Source organism: Rhynchophorus ferrugineus, unplaced genomic scaffold (assembly GCF_030347505.1).
Source record: "Rhynchophorus ferrugineus isolate W39M unplaced genomic scaffold, kcgeb_rfMv2 rfM7, whole genome shotgun sequence".
Lineage (NCBI taxonomy): Eukaryota > Metazoa > Arthropoda > Insecta > Coleoptera > Curculionidae > Rhynchophorus > Rhynchophorus ferrugineus.
Genome location: NW_027472586.1, coordinates 35,550,783 through 35,567,307, shown reverse-complemented (window position 1 = coordinate 35,567,307; position 16,525 = coordinate 35,550,783). Strand labels below are relative to the sequence as shown.

At 35.1% G+C, this 16,525-nt stretch overlaps 1 protein-coding gene across 5 annotated transcripts in view; it reads right to left on the bottom strand.

The window, feature by feature from the left end:
• Positions 1-16,525, bottom strand: part of AstC-R2 (Allatostatin C receptor 2) — a 471,654-nt gene that overhangs the window by 322,612 nt on the left and 132,517 nt on the right. For 3 of the 5 annotated variants that reach the window (XM_076410786.1, XM_076410787.1, XM_076410788.1), the window contains one exon: positions 14,345-14,402. The exons of the other annotated variants lie outside the window; for them this stretch is intronic. The gene's annotated coding sequence lies outside the window, so the exon portion shown is untranslated. The remainder of the gene's footprint in view (positions 1-14,344; positions 14,403-16,525) is intronic. 5 annotated transcript variants of the gene reach the window in all.

The window sequence follows — 16,525 nt, the reverse complement described above, 5'->3', positions numbered from 1 at the left end:
TACCTTATTACGGAGAAAGGCGTCTTTCAGCCGAGAAGTCCGACAAACTTTTTCTTTCGTTTGATACGGGTTATTGAATGTTCGGCAAAGACTCCGGGACCGATCTAAATATGTAAAAGGGCTCCGGGGCAGTGAGGGGCGGAGGCGAACCCGCGTCGGAATCTCGGCGACCCCGAAAAAATCCCCCTCTCCCCTTTTCGCGACGGCACAACGGGAAAGCTCAAATTTCTTCCACCTTTTTCCCCTTTTGCTTTATTTCACTCCATTTGCGATGATCGCGGCGGGGGATAAAGACGCAACAGCATCGATCATATAAAGTGAGAATAAAAAGGAAGAAAAACACGTAATATTTTGATGTGTGCGATGGGAAAGATTCTACTATTTTATCCGAGAGCATAAGAGAAATTGCAGCCGTTTTAACGAAATCATCATCCTCAATTTACATATATGAGTAAGACATATTTTTCCTCCATGACACTTGTGGGGTATCTTCGCAATACTGATACTTTTAACAACGGCAGAAACCGATATCCATTGTAGGATTATTCACGATAGTTCTGTCGAACGTTATTGATTTAGTTGTGTATTTCTGGACAAAAATTTATAAGAAATCTTACTTAAGTAAGGTGTTGACCAAATGGTAAATATTCGATACGGACGTGATGGAAGCTCAAATATCTTCCACCTTTTCCGCTTTTGCTTTATCTCACTCCATCTAAAGTGAAAATTAAAAGGAAGAAAATCATGTAATGTTTTGATGTATGCGAAGAGAAATATTCTACTATTTTATATACGTCACTAGACAAAAAATAGGCTTAAAATATTAACTCATAAACTTAACAGTAGGATGAAGCGATACCGAACAAAAAAATGAACAACTTTGGAGGGATTCTAAGAACTAATTATTGGAAGCAACAAAAATGACGTGTAGCAGAAAAAATAGAATATGTGATAAAGTAAAAAGCACGGTAGCCCAAAGAAATAGAAACCGAAATAAAGCAAAAGGAAAAAACTCTGGAGAAACTATCTCAAGAAAATATTAACTGAAAACTAAGAAGTCTACAAAAAATCAAAGCAGGAGTAAAACGAATGATACAAGAGGCAACAAATAAAATATGAATATAATTTCGAGGGAGAATATACAGTAAAATAAAACCTGAAACATTTTACAAGATTTTAACAACTTACAGTAGGATAAAACCATATAAAATTGTACACATTAAAAATAAAAAATGAGAGATAATAACTGAAGATGGAAACATACCGGAGATATTGGTGAACTACTTCTTTCAAGAATTGCTTTCCCCTGAGGAACATGCGATAAAATACTGATAAACTTGAAAAGAAAGTGACAGCACAGAGGTGATAAAAATATAAGTGAGAAAACTGAATAGAAGAAAAGCACAGACTAATACAAGAAATATTTTTATAACATGAATCAGAATTCTATTGAATTATTAGTGGAAAATTACAATAAAGTGTAGAAATAATAACGAAACCCAAAGGATTGATATAGGGGCTGTAGTAATTATGGAGACATTATCCTGTTGTACATAGCAATGAAGATATTTGAACAACTAAAAGTAAAATCTACGCAAAATCATTTTAGACGAAAAATTTCACCAGACAGCTTTAGGATTGCATTACCCCACTCAACTCGTTGATGAGGACTTCTAGGTAGCAATTTTTGGACTAAACGAATTTTGTACGGGAACATTTTAAAATCAGTTCTCAAAATTCGCCTTAAACTGCGTGCAGAAATGTGTAACTGGGAACCACATCATCGAATTGATGTTTCTGGAGACTCTGCAGCACTATCGTCCACCAGAGCCTCATTTTCTGCGTTACGAGACGTCCGTTGTCTTTTAGAACGAGGCCTGTCTGTTGCCGTAACGTACTGTCGAAAATTCGCATATAAACGATAAATTGGGGTTTCCTGAGGCACTGGACGATTAGAACATTTTTGTTACAATTTCCGCTGAGTGGCAATAATGGAACGATTATTTTCAATAAATATTATCACTATTTCTGCTCGTTCCTGTGGCGTATATTTACCCACAATAAAATTTGGACGTCTGCACAACATATATATATATATATATATATATATATATATATATATATATATATATATATATATATATATAACCTAATAAGCTTTAACCATTATGTTGTGTAGACGTCCTAATTTTATTGTGGGTAAATATACGCCATTATTGATTTTTTGTAGACTTCTTAGTTTTCAATTGATATTTTCTTAAGATAGTTTCCCCAGGGTTTTTTCATTTTGCTTTATTTCTGTTTCTACTTTTTTGGCCTTCCATGCTTTTTATTTTATCACATATTCTATTTTTTCTACTACACGTCATTTTTGTTGCTTCCAATAATTAGTTCTTAAAATACCTCCAAAGTTGTTCAATTTTTTCTTCGGTATGGCTTCATCCCACTGTTAAGTTTATGAGTTAATATTTTGAGCATATCTTTTCTGTCTGGTGGCGTATATAAAATAGTAGAATATTTCCCTTCGTATACATCAAAATATTACATGATTTTCTTCCTTTAATTTTCACTTTATATGAATAATACTGTTGCGTCTTTTTACCTTCATGATCATCGCATATGGGTGAGATAAAGCAAAAGCGGAAAAAGGTGAAGATATTAATTAAATTAATAACGTTCGACAGAACTATCGTGAATAATCCTACAATGGATATTGCTTTCTGCCGTTGTTAAAGGTAGCAGTATTACGAAGATACCCCTCTAGTGTCATGTAGGCAAAATATGTCTTGTGCTCTCGGATAAAATAGCAGAATATTTCCCTTCACATGCCCCAAAACATTACGTGAGTTTCTTCCTTTTAATTCTCACTTTATTTGATTGATGCTCTTGCGTTCTTTTTACATCGTCATCAAATTTCGCCTTAAACTGCGTGCAGAAATGTGTAACTGGGAACCACTGTGCAGCACTATCGACCACCTGATCCTAATTTTCTGCGTTTCGAGATGTCCGTACGTCTTTCAGAACGAGACCTGTCTGTTGCCGTCACGTACTGTTGAAAATTCGCATGTAAACGATAAATTGGGGTCTTGTGAGGCACTGGACGATTAGAATATTTTTGATACAATTTCCGCTGAGTGGCAATAATGGAACGATTATTTTCAATAAATGTTATCACTATTTCTGCTCGCTCTTGTGGCGTATATTTTCCCACAACCTCAGTGGCCTTTCTTTCTTTCCGTTAAATAAACAATTTTTTAAGTAAAATGATTCTTGATGTTGCGTGAGTCATTTCGATTACAAACGCTGCTGTTAGCTTTTAAACTTTCTTGAAACGTTGAAAAGATGCAAGGAAAAAATAATTTCTAGCTCAGAATATCGGTAAATTGTGTTTATCGAAGCGAAGGAAGAAACCTCCGTGACGAAAGTTATATCAGCCAGTCAGATCAGCATACATCCTTAACGATTTAACGGCCCTACGACATATATATCATCAAGTTGGCGCTTTAATACTAAATAAAAAAGAAAGCCAGCGATCAATATTTCAGATCTGTCCATCAGACAACAAAGAAACCCATTAAAACAGAATTACCCTCAGTCCACGGGCAATAAATATTATACGACCGTGTGCAAAGACCTAAACAGGAAAAGATATCGAAGGAAATCTATTCCGGGCACTTTTTCTAGCTCTAACTTTTATTTTCCTTTATGATTTAGAGGGGGGCGCATCGTTCGGGGTCGCAGTGATTTATATGTGCCCCCAGGGCCGTTCTTCTCGTCGTTATGCCAGCGGACGACGGTTATTTGTCCGAGAAAGTGGACTTTTTAATTGCCATTGGGACGGACTTTAAATGGCAGGGGATGGTAATGGATTCGGCTATAAAAAAAGTAATGCTTATCTCGATGGGTATACGAGGACACGGTTTCGTATCGATGCAGAGTGTATATCTAAATAATCCTCATCATATGCATACATTTATAAGCAAATAAAATGGTAATATTTTATACTAAGGCAGTAGAAAAATTGCTAAATTATATTAATTTTAAATTCACTGAGATTACCAAATGGTCATCACAGAAAGAGTCCGGATGCTGATGTTAGACCCAGGACAAATTAGTTTTTTTTTATTCAAAATAATTCCCTTCGAGGGTGATACACTGATTATAGCGACCCTCCAACTTTTCGATACCATTTTTGTAGTACGATTTGCCTTTTGCTTCAAAATAGGCTTCAGTTTCGGCGCTCACCACTTCATTCGACGAAAATTTCCTCCCAGCGAGCATTCTTTTGTCATCAGAGAACAGGAAATAGTCGCTGGAGGCCAGATCTGGAGAATACGGTGGATGGATGGATTTTTGCCATCGTTTTCACTGACATGTGATACGGTGCATTCTCTTGGTGAAGCAGCATTTAGTTTTTCTTCAAATGCGGCCGTTTTTCGGCAATTTAGTCCTCCATACGATACTATAACGCTATGTAATAGTCGCTGTTAATAGTCCTTCCTTTTTCAGAGTAATGAAAATTATTCCATGCGCATCCTCACATACAGACGCCATAAACTTACCAGCCGACTGTTGCGTTTTCCCACCCTTTGGAGCGGGATTATCGTGTGCAGTTCACTCGGATTACTGTCGATTGGACTTCGGAGTGAAATGATGGAGCCACGTTTAATCCATTGTCACATATCGACGCAAAAACTCAGGTTTATTACGCTTGATCATGTTCAAACACTGCTCCAAATCAACTCGTCGTTGTTTTTGGTCAAAAGTGAGCTCGTGCTGCACCCACTTTGCACAGAGCTTCCTCTTGCCCAAATATTCGCGAATGATATGATGAACATATCTTTAGAGCGTCCGCTATTTTATTCAGTTTCAATTTATGGTCATTCAAAATAACTATGTGGTTGTTTTAATGTTTTCGTCGGTAACAACATCTTTTGGGCGTCTATTGCGTTTACCGTCTTCGGTGCTCATTTCACCACGTCTAAACTTAGCATACCAAACCTTGATGGTTGATTTTCCTGCGGTAGTATCCAGAAACTCGGCATCCAGCCAAATTTTTGCTTCAACAGTTTTTTTCTCTTCAAAAAGCAATATATTATCAACAGGCGAAATTCCTTTTTATTAATTTTTCCACTATAACAAAAATTACTTCACTCAAAATACCATAATTCACAAACTAATGATCCGGCAGCTGTCAAATTTATACACGCATCCTTTGAGGATTAGGGCTAACTAAAAACATGTGGATTTTATTCTAGTAGCGCTATCTATGTGTCAGGGCGGGGACATTTCAATTGACCTGTTAAACGCCACTGAAGTGGGTCTGTCTGCTCGTGGTGGCAGTGTATTTAACGTTTTTGCCTCTGATTGTTTCCTTTGTACTTATTGCACGTCCATTATGGTCGGAGTTAGGATAAGCGAGTGCAAAACAGAAATAGTATTGCTTGTTTATATGTTTCAAATTTTGTCAATTCAGGCCAAAGAATACAAAAAACAATAATATAATTTTGTAACATATCCAAAAAATTAAATTACCAATCTTAAAACTTACTTAACTTAAAATAATATTGTAAATAGATAAATATGTTTATGTAAATATTAAGCTAAATTGTGTTTAGATAGTAGAAAATAAAAATAAGTGTTGTAGATAGATTAAATAATGCTTTTGTTTATGTTTATGTAGTTATTACAACGATTATTATGTACATATCTTATTTTAAAATGTTTCATTTTGTGTTAATAATCTAAGTTTAATTACACTTCGACACAAAGATCTCGCAAGCTTAGAATGTGCTTCATTAATTTTGTCACTTATTGTATAAGTAGCAGCTATATAATTAATTATGATCTTTGTTTTTGAGGAAGTTGTTCATTATGTTAAATTGTTTTATGTTATTTTATTAATATATAATTTTTAGTATATTATTATTTAAAATTTTGCTGTTATCTTCGAAAATGATATTCACATATTTTAAGGAAACCCATACCTCGTCGTAAAAATATTCGGTCCGGTTTCTTTTAACTTATTTTTTCCTCTATTTACGAGAAAATATTGGTTTCTCTTTCGCTTAGAATCGTAGCCAATCATAACTGGAGTCTACCTTTTCCCTGTCCGAAACTAGCGCTCCATAACAAGCGTATTCTATTCGCCGGCTGTATCGAGCTCGCTGACAGCTCGTAATTTAATGCAATTCCATTGAATCGACAGTGGAAACGAGAAAAGCTCACGTTTCACAGGACGAAATATAAAAATCGCGAGTGGCGACACCTGTCGTCGCAGTCTCGTGAAGTGGCGCGGCCTCTGGCCCCGACAAATTGCATCCGTGCGCCTGTCGAAATCGTTTCGGCTCCATGTTTCCAGAATAACCGGCTGTGAGACTACGATGCGTAATCTGGATTCGACTTGCTATGCTTCCTTTATGGTTGAAAGGTTCGATGTGAAGCTTCGGTTTTATTTTACTCCCCGTCTTGCGTCGAGTGTTATTCTTCGTATTTTATTGAGTCCCTTCTTTGAACTAGTATCTGAACATCACGAATTTTTATTATGATCGTAAAAATCGAACGGAATCTAAATTGATGACGTCAAAAAGACGTAATGTTGCCGCATGAACACTCAGTCTGAAAAAAACTGAACGAAATCTAAATAAAATAAATAAAAAAATAACGTTATCAAAATTAATTTATTTTAACAATATAATACATCAAATGCATAAGTTATCAAAGGAAAACTAATTAATTATACAGTTGTAATCGTAGTAAGTAATGATAGAACTCTTTTTGTACCTATTATGAGTTAGAGCTCTAAGCGCGATTGTATATAGCGGTAAATTCCGGAGGTATTATTCGTCTAACTAATAATCGTAATATATTTTACGTTCATTAGAAATCATATTTACCTTTTACGCTTAGTTCTTGTTTCCTTCGCTACAGTGCTTCCCTGTAAAGTTATTTTGATATCACTGTATTTCTCCTTAGTCTATTCTGTTGCTACCTGTATACAGACATTTCTCGATAAAACTAGATTTAATCATTGCATTCTCCCTAATGCATTTGCATATCTGCAAAACAGTTAGTATTCTATCTCTCTTGACACATTTTAAGCAAATGCTCATGTATATTCTGAACAATTTTACACATATCTGTACACATAAATCTTTTACACTTTGCAATAAAAATGTCCTGCAGTTATCATATGTTACCTATATACTTATCTTTAGTAGTTTCCACTCTCATCACCCTGTCTTGGAAATTGTCGAAATTAAATCATAATCCCATATTAAGAAAGTTTCATTCAAGCGAATAACTGGTATACTTGTTTTATTGAATCATTTTAAAAAAATGGCTTAAAAGTCTTTGATGGGAAAAATTTTGAATACCATTTAAAATCATTTCACAAATCAAACACTAACTAAAATGGGAAATGTAAAAAAATATTGATATATCAAACAGAAATAGATTAACGAAAAAAAGTTTAAAGCAAAACCCCTTATAAACGCAAACAATATCTCCGGAAGATCTTCAGCAGTTGCTCGCAAAACACTTGTATTATAAAGTCACTTATTCCTAAACAGTTCTATGTCCTATTAGAATCTTAATTAATTAATTAATAATTCGTTGGTAAATATGAAGGAAGATACTCGGATCTCAAACCCATAAGGGCCAGCGAGCTGCAAGGAAATATGTTCGAGATAGTGCTTTATCTTCTTTACCTCAGCGATTTCCTCATAACATTATATTGAACAACTGATACCTTTACTCATGATACGGCAATATTAACAATAGCAGAGACTGTAGAGAGTTTAACCCGGAAACTTCAATCTTTTCTTTATAAAGTTGCTATTTGGTCTAAAAAATGAAGAATGAAATGAAATGAAGCAAAATTTACACACAATGAATTCACAAATAAGAGGATCACGTCAGCACGTATCTTGATTAACAGTATTTTAAATTCCATGTGGCAACACAGCAAAATATCAAGGTATGACCTAGGATGAAAAGCTCGAATGGAAGAAGCTTATAAAGAAGAAACGCGATGAACTCCATATCAAGTTTAGGAAAATGCATTGGTTGCTTGTGCAAAATTCTGGAGATTATATTAGCAGATATTGAGACCATTGTGGAACTATATAATTCAGTTGCGAGGCTGCGCCAGTGACTCTAATGTGTTACTTAGGTACTTTACAGAGGTTTCAATATAAAATGCTGATGTGTATTGTGTAATTGCGCGCTTTGGCGTGTACCGGGTATTGTGAACCTCCATTACTACCTAAACATTAAGATCGTTACGGTCACTATCAGAAGGTTTGACGACTCCCTTCAAAGAAGACTCCTGAACTACGTCTAAAAGTGTATAATACCATTAGACGTTCAAACGAAGAACTAGCTTCTTGATCCTGCAAATATTTGAACACTAAGTGATTCAGTGGAAACTTTCTTAGTTCCTTGTTAGTAGATTAAGACAGATTAAAGATAATTGTTAATTTTATACTGGTATTAATAATTTTATAAAAATGGTTTCAAACTTTTTAATGGAAACTGTTTTGAACGCCATTCAAAAGCATTTTTGAAACTTGACACTATCTAAAATGGGAAATACAAACAAATATCGATAGCTCAAACAGAAAAAGACCGACGAAAAACAGTTTAAAGCGACACCCCCACCAGCGCAAACAATATCCCCGGTTCCTTGCCGCAAAATTAAACCTCGCAAAGTTCCTCAGCCCTTATCCGCGTTGTCCGGAACGAAACTCGATCCGAACCGAACGCCCCAGTTCCTGACTAAACCGTTTTCCGACGTTTTTCCTCTCGATTCAACTTCTTTCTTCGGCAAACATTAAGCACCGCATCCACCAACACCCACCCCTCCCACCACCGTACGAGAAATCGCGCGAGAACCTAAACTTTCAGTTCTGATCCAATTTCGATGTTTATAAAAGATTTTAAAGAAAGCTGAAATCCCAAAGATAAGAGAGTCCGCGGGGAGCGGTTGGTTGGTCGGATGGTCCGACCCCCTCGTCTTGCTCCCCTTCTCCGCCGCCACCCCGCATCAACTCGATTTCGGGTCGGTCTTTATTTTTCGGATCGCGAGAGGCCGGAGATCAAAGTCTCGCTTTATTATCTCAAATATTCCCTACCGAGTATCTTTACCAAAACAGATAGAAATATACGGGAGTAAAGCGAAAATTTCGTGAAGCGGAAACGCAAAAACCGATTTAAAGTTGTTATATTTTTTTTTTGATATATTTTAAAGTCTCCTTTTTACCAACGAGAGTCTGGAGTGGACCTACTACAAACCACGGTCCTCAGCATTAAACCCACCGACTGGCCAGTGACCAATTTAGACACCATTCCAGAAGACATCCGGACCCACCCAGTGCGGTTACTGGCGTGACTGGGATGGTTATTCGTTGTAGGACTTTCAGCTGTTGCTTATAAACACATTTACAATTGCAATCACAAACACAAAGTACATCCATGTCACCGTAGGATCCGAACCAATGACTATCGCTACAGTAGGAGGACAGGCCTGTCGCCTTAATCACTTCGCCATTTTTCTGAATAATTTTGCAATACAGTTTTACCAGATGTGTCGGTTTTTTGTGATTTTTGTAAGATTTCGATAGTTTTATGTATACAATGTTATGACTTGATACACATGCCTGTTTATTCTACTGGTGTTAACCTTAAAACTACACATGGTCTATCCAAAGTAGCAGTGAATTCACGTCATCAAGATCTACAATGTGCTACCTATTGCAGTTTGTAAATTCTTTTTAATACCAGACGATCTTTTGCTTCCCTCTTTATTCTAGTTAAAAAAATACTGTCCGATATGTTCGAACATATAACCGAATCACTTTGCCAATGTGGTTCCGTCGCAAAATCATTCAAAGAATAAGAGGTTATAAACCGATAAACGATGTTTTGATGAATTTCAAATCGCTGTTTGATATTTGTGATTACTCTGGTTGAAAATGCCGAGGCGAAATAAATAGTCACTGAGATTACGTCTCTATTCAATAGCAGGAACTAGGTAATGAGCGCCCGTTTAGGTTTTAGGTTTTTAGGTTTTTATTGGAAATATTTGTATTGTATTGCAACTGCAATGAATATTAGTATGGACACTATGACTAAAATCACACAAAAGGTGCAAAACACACACATAAGGTGTAAAAAAGGTGCAGCCCGTATGAGGAAAAATAGGTACAAAGAAACAATGAAAATAAGAGACGCTTCAGGCCCCGGGGTCCGCCACCTAGCCTAGGTGATTTGACAAATGTTCTAAGCAAACAACAACAAAAAGTTATCGTCCCTCCCGGGTATCGAACCCGCGACCGCCGTTTGGAAGCTAAACGCTTTAACCATTACACTATAGAAGCAGTTGCCTACAATATTTCTACGAATATTCATATGTTATAGTTAGTGCTTAAAAGCAAACAGGCTTTTGCACCCGATTTTCCGTCACATCAGCATAGCAGTAATATTACATCCAAATATCTGATTATTTTAGATAAAAAATATGTGAAAAATGTGTACGTGTCTTTAAAATTTGAGCGTTTCCCTCGATTTCCCCCCCTTGGCCCAAACAGATCCTGATTTGGTTTCAATGACACCACCTCGGAAGTACATTCTTTCGAACAAAAAAAAATTGAAATAATTGATGAAGAAATCGATGAACATACATTAAAAAAAATTATATTGCCGAACATAGAACTTCTTCCTTTTCGAAGTCGGTTAAAAAACAGGTTACAAACAAAAACTTTTCCAAAACCTCTCTGTAACGCAAATCCAAAGAATAAATTAAAAGAATTGTTTCTTTGACCTTACCGACCGACGCTATTTTTTATTCGAAATTAGCATCTAAGAAAATAATAAGACGTCCAATGAATATCAACCAACAGTCCAAACCATCATCGAGCACCGTTGAATTTTAATTCGTCGCTAGAGCGCTTTAGAGCGTTGCAGCCGGCTGAACCAGAGCGTCCTAATCAAACTTGTCCCGGCCGTAGCTCCAACTTTACCGCAAAAATTATTAAAAACTTTTATTATTGTACGGGCCCGGCATATATTAATAAATTAAAGAATGGTAAAACGGCCGAGGCGACGGCGAAACCCGACAGGGGTTTATTGTGGTGACATTCTAACAATTTAATTTGGGGTTGTACGTATTTAAAAGCCCTTTTTTCCTCTGGGGGTCCGACGGAGAGCGCGCCTTTAATTTCGTCAAATCTAATTTAGATGTTTCATCATCTTGTTCTTATGTGTGTTGGTTTTAGGGGTAAGAAAAAATGTTTCGCTTCACTACATAGTATAAAACAAAGTCGCCTTTTCTGTCCCTATATCCCTATGTGCGCTTAAATCTTTAAAACTACGCAACGGATTTTGATGCGGTTTTCAATAGATAGAGTGATTCAAGAGGAAGGTTCATATGTATAATACATGCATAATATACTAAGGCAACATTGCTAATTTAAGAGGTTTCTAACGTGATGTCGTAAATTAACCTATTTTTTAGGCTTATTTAGCAATTAGCAAAAACGCTGCCTAACCCTACGAGTTAGATCAAATTAATGTACTACAGTATTGTACACCATAAAAAGGTCTACAAAAAAGTCCGCGATGGTATATGTTTATCTTTTAGGGATAACCCACATTAACCATTTTTATTGTTTACTTTTTACGTGAGAAAATGGCTTATTTACGAAGCTATTTTAAGCAATACGGCATTAATCCTTATCGAATTAAGTACCTTAAATACAGTGTGCAATTAATATAGATCAATATGGTTCCTTACAGCATGTAAATTAAACAAATATTTTCGGAGATATTACAAATTTAAAATTTGCGTTTAAAAATGTGTAATGTAATAAAAATTGTATGAATTTAGATATTTCAAAGATAGCAGGAAATCTTCATAGTAAGTATAGGGGAAGAGGAATTGTTTTACTCCAAATTTAATGCGTGCAGGCCAAGGGCAGTAATGAATGAACCAATAATATGGATGGATTTTAATCATGTTTTCATTGAGTGACATAGGCATATATATTTTATGCCCGTGCAAAGTCGGGGCGGGCCGCTATGTTTTTATATACAACGTTCATATTTTTTCTGTAGTGTATTTAATTTAGTATCAGCATTGCACACGTGCGAAGCCGGGGCGGGTCGCTAGTTAATTTAATAAGAATATAATTTTGCTAGCTCTGCTTAAATCACAAAAAGGTTCTTGTGACGTTACACTATTGTTAAGTAGTTAATTTTATGTATATGCTTGGCGTAATTCCTTCTACAGAGAAGGCATGAACAAAATAATATGAACAACTAACATAATAGGTCAATTGAAAAATCCCCGGCCTGACACATAGATGGCGCTACTAGAATTCAATTCATATGTTTTTAGTTAGCCCTAACTCTCAAAAGATGTATGTATAAATCTTACAGTTGTTGGATCATTAGTTTGTGAATTATAGCATTTTGAGTGAAGCAACTTTTGTTATTCTGAAAAAAATGGATAATAAGGAATTTCATGTGTTGATAAAATATTGCTTTTTGAAGGGAAAAAATCCAGTTGGAGAAAAAACTTGGCTTGATGCCGAGTTTCGGGACACAACCCCAAAAAAATCAACCATCAAGGATTGGTATGATAAGTTTAGACGTGGTTAAATGAGCACCGAAGACCGGTGAACGCAGTGGACGCCCAAAAGAGATTGTTACCGACGAAAATATTTAAAAAACCCACAAAATGGTTTTGAATGACCGTAAGTTCAAGTTGAATTAAATAACAGGCACTCTAAAGATATCAACTGAACGTGTAAATCATATTATGAATATTTGTGTATGAGAAAGCTCTGTGCAAAGTATGTGCCGCGCAAGCTCACTTTTGACCAAAAACAACGACGAGTTGATGATTCGGTGCAGTGTTTGAAGATGATCAAGCGTAATAAACCCGAGTTTTTGCGTCGATATGTGACAATAGATGAAAACATCATTTTACTCCGAAGTTCAATCGACAGTCATCCGAGTGGATTGCACACGATAAACCCGCTCCAAAGCGTGGCAAAACTGGCAAGTTTATAGTGTCTGTATTTTAGGATGCGCAAGGAATAATTTTCATTACCCTGAAAAAGGAAGGACTATCAGTAGCGACTATTACATAGCGTTATTGTATCGTTTGAAGGACAAAATCGCCGAAAAACCGCCGCATTTGAAGAAAAAGTAAATGCTGCGACAGCAAGATAATGCACCGTGTCACAAGTCAGTGAAAACGTTGGCAAAAATCCATCCATCCACCGTATTCTCCAGATCTCGCTCCCAGCGACTATTTTCTGTTCTCCGATCTCAAAAGAATGCTCGCTGGGAAGAAATTTTCGTCGAATGAAGAGGTGATCGACGAAACTGAGGCCTATTTTGAAGCAAAGGACAAATCGTGCTACAAAAAGGTTATTGAAAAGTTGGAGTGTCGCTATAATCAGTGTATCACCCTTGAAGGGAATCATGTTAAATAAAAAAAAACTAATGTTGCCAAAAAATATGTTTTACCATAGTAGACCGGGGACTTTTCAGCTGATCTGTTATTCATAATGTTTATTTATTAATAAAGCGTTGAGTCCCCATATGTTTTTAAAACAACTGCAATTCTTCACAGAATAGATTCATAGAGAGCCTGAATATTTTCCTACGGAATGTTACCCCATTCTTGTAATAATATATCCACCATTTGCTTCAGTGATGTTGAAAATCGCACACCTTTACATTAGTTAAATTTAATTTAGATAGTTCATCGTCTTGTTCATATGTGTGTTGGTTTTAGTTGTTAGCAGAAATGTTGCCCTTTAACTGAATAAGCATATAATTTTGAGTACTTATTATCTCTAATATATTAGTATTATTAGAGTATTAATATTACTTAGTAGATATTAATATTACTTATATGATCTGACTCGCTATACTCTCTTCGAGCTCTCGATGATGTGTCTTTCTTATATAAGCATAGTGGCGGAGAACATTGAATTATACGTTCTGGTTATAACACGACGAAAGAATATCACATCGGTCAGGATTCTCCAACCACAAGGGCATAAATGGGAATTAATTGATCAACAAGTTATAAATATTTTATATTGTAGGATATTTATCCATTTATATTAGAAAATAGATAGGATAGATGAGTTTTGAGTGGGACTCAAAATTTTGAATGGGGGTAGCGTGTAGTGCAATTTGAGTGGGACCTGCTGAAAGAAGACATCAAGCTTTAGCCCATTAAAAAGGACTTCTATAATATTCTCTTAAAATATGGCTGATCAAAATACGCTCAAGTACCTAATAAGATAGGTTTAGTAAGACTTACCAACTGAATTTGCTCACGTCTTTCTGACAGCAAATATCTCTCCGTTGATGTTTCTGACCTGCAACAAACAAATGTATTCCGTATTGTCATATCATAGGTGTTTCGGTATAACATTTTAACGGCAACAATTTATAGTTTATCCAAGGCTTTTTTGTACATGTGTCATCAAGGTGTTTAATGTATTGCCTGCCGCAATTTGTAAATTCGTTTTAGAATCAGATAATATTTCTCTTCTCTTTTTATTCTAGTAAAAAGGAGATATAATGCTATCTGATAAGTTCGAACGTGTAACCGAATGGGCCTATAAAATTGTCCGATTGTCAAACATATGCAAAATTCTTCAAAATAATAGTGATAAGACTTATTATTTCAATTTATATATTTAGATGGGACATGGATATTTCAGGTGCTAATTAAAATAGAGTGACAACAAAAGTTGATGGAAAAAGGCAAATGTTGGAATAACAATTGATTAGGTTTTATTAGTCATAACATTTATTAAAAATTCATTGCTGATGTATAGTACCTAGTGCTGGAAAGAGGAATGGTTAATAACACCTTTGGATTTTTTTTTGTTTGGATTTTTTTGGATGGAGTTTGGATGAACTCGATAAGACATATTGAAGAAGGAATTGACAAATGATTGCATTGTGAACAAATGTTAGAAAGGTTGAAAATTAACAGATTACATAAATTAACTGCCGGAAATCTTATTGAGGAGTATAAAAGATTTATGTGCACAGATATGCGTGTAATTGTTCAGAATATATATGAGCATTTAGTTAAAATGTGTCGGAAGAGAAACAATAGTAACTATTTTGCGGATATGGCAAATGCATTAATGGGAATGAACTGATTAAATCTAGTTCTATCAAGAAATAGGCATACAACAATTAACATAACAAACGAAGCAGAAATACAGTGATACCAAAATGTCTTTACAAGGAAACACTGTACTCAAGGACCCAAGAACTGAGCGTAGAAAGTAAATATGCTCTCTAATGAGAGTAAAATAGATTACTTGGATATCACCACCTTGCACTCCAGGGGATACAACTACAAATGCGGCTAGAACTATTATTCGTAGGTGGTATGGAAGAAGTTCAATGCGAATAGAATCAAACAGAAACCTAACCTACAAACTATTATGACTGTATTAGATTTACTATAATGTTAAAATAAATTATATTTAATAAAAGTATTTTTGTTTAATTCTTTAATTTACATTAAAATTTTGTTGTGTGTCAAAGCAAAACTGAACTAACACTGAAATGTCACTGCAGATATATTTTCTCTATAAATATGTTAGATGACGTGTGTAGAAAATAAATTTATATAGACTATATATAATTTTTATTATCATAGGTCACCACAAAATTTCAATACAAGTTAAAAATTCGCATCCGAACTATGGATTAATATTATTTTACAAAAGAAAATAACTATTTCCAGATAACAAATAAATGGATATAATCTAATTACATGACATAATGTCATAAATATACAAAGAAGCAATATTACTGCTAGCCTCCAACCATCGTTTGAGAAAAAAATATTGATATATTTTCTATAACAAACTAATTTATGGACTTATCAATAATATAAATTGAGCTCTCTATAAAATATCAATTCGTCGATTCAATGAAACTGCCAATGGATTAATTATAATCGACGAACTGTTTCTTATTAAGCTATTGTTTCGTTTATAACACGCCAGGAGGGGAGACCAAGGAGCCATTAATCAGGGCACTTTAATTATTAAGAATAAATCGTATCGTTTTCAGCTATTGGGTTTTCATGACTGTTTGGTTTATTTTGTTTCATGATTCTTATATTTAATATTGAGATTATTTGTGTCTTTGTTAAACCATTGTCCTACTGTTGAACATGAGCTCTAAATGTGTTCTTCCGTAACTGTGTCACCGATTTTCGGATTTAAACCGTACGAATTTATTTATACGTATTGCATTTGAACGACTTCAAGCTTAGAGTCGTTAGATGTAAGAAATTTGTCAAAAATAGGCAAAATCCTTGGATATTATAGCGACCTGACCTTCTGCTTGACGTAGGCTCCTATTTCCATTACTTTTGTAATATGATTGTAATATGTTTTTCCCTCTTCCATAGAGTAATTATGATAGTGAAAGTGAAATTGACTGCAAGATTTGTGATCATATATAT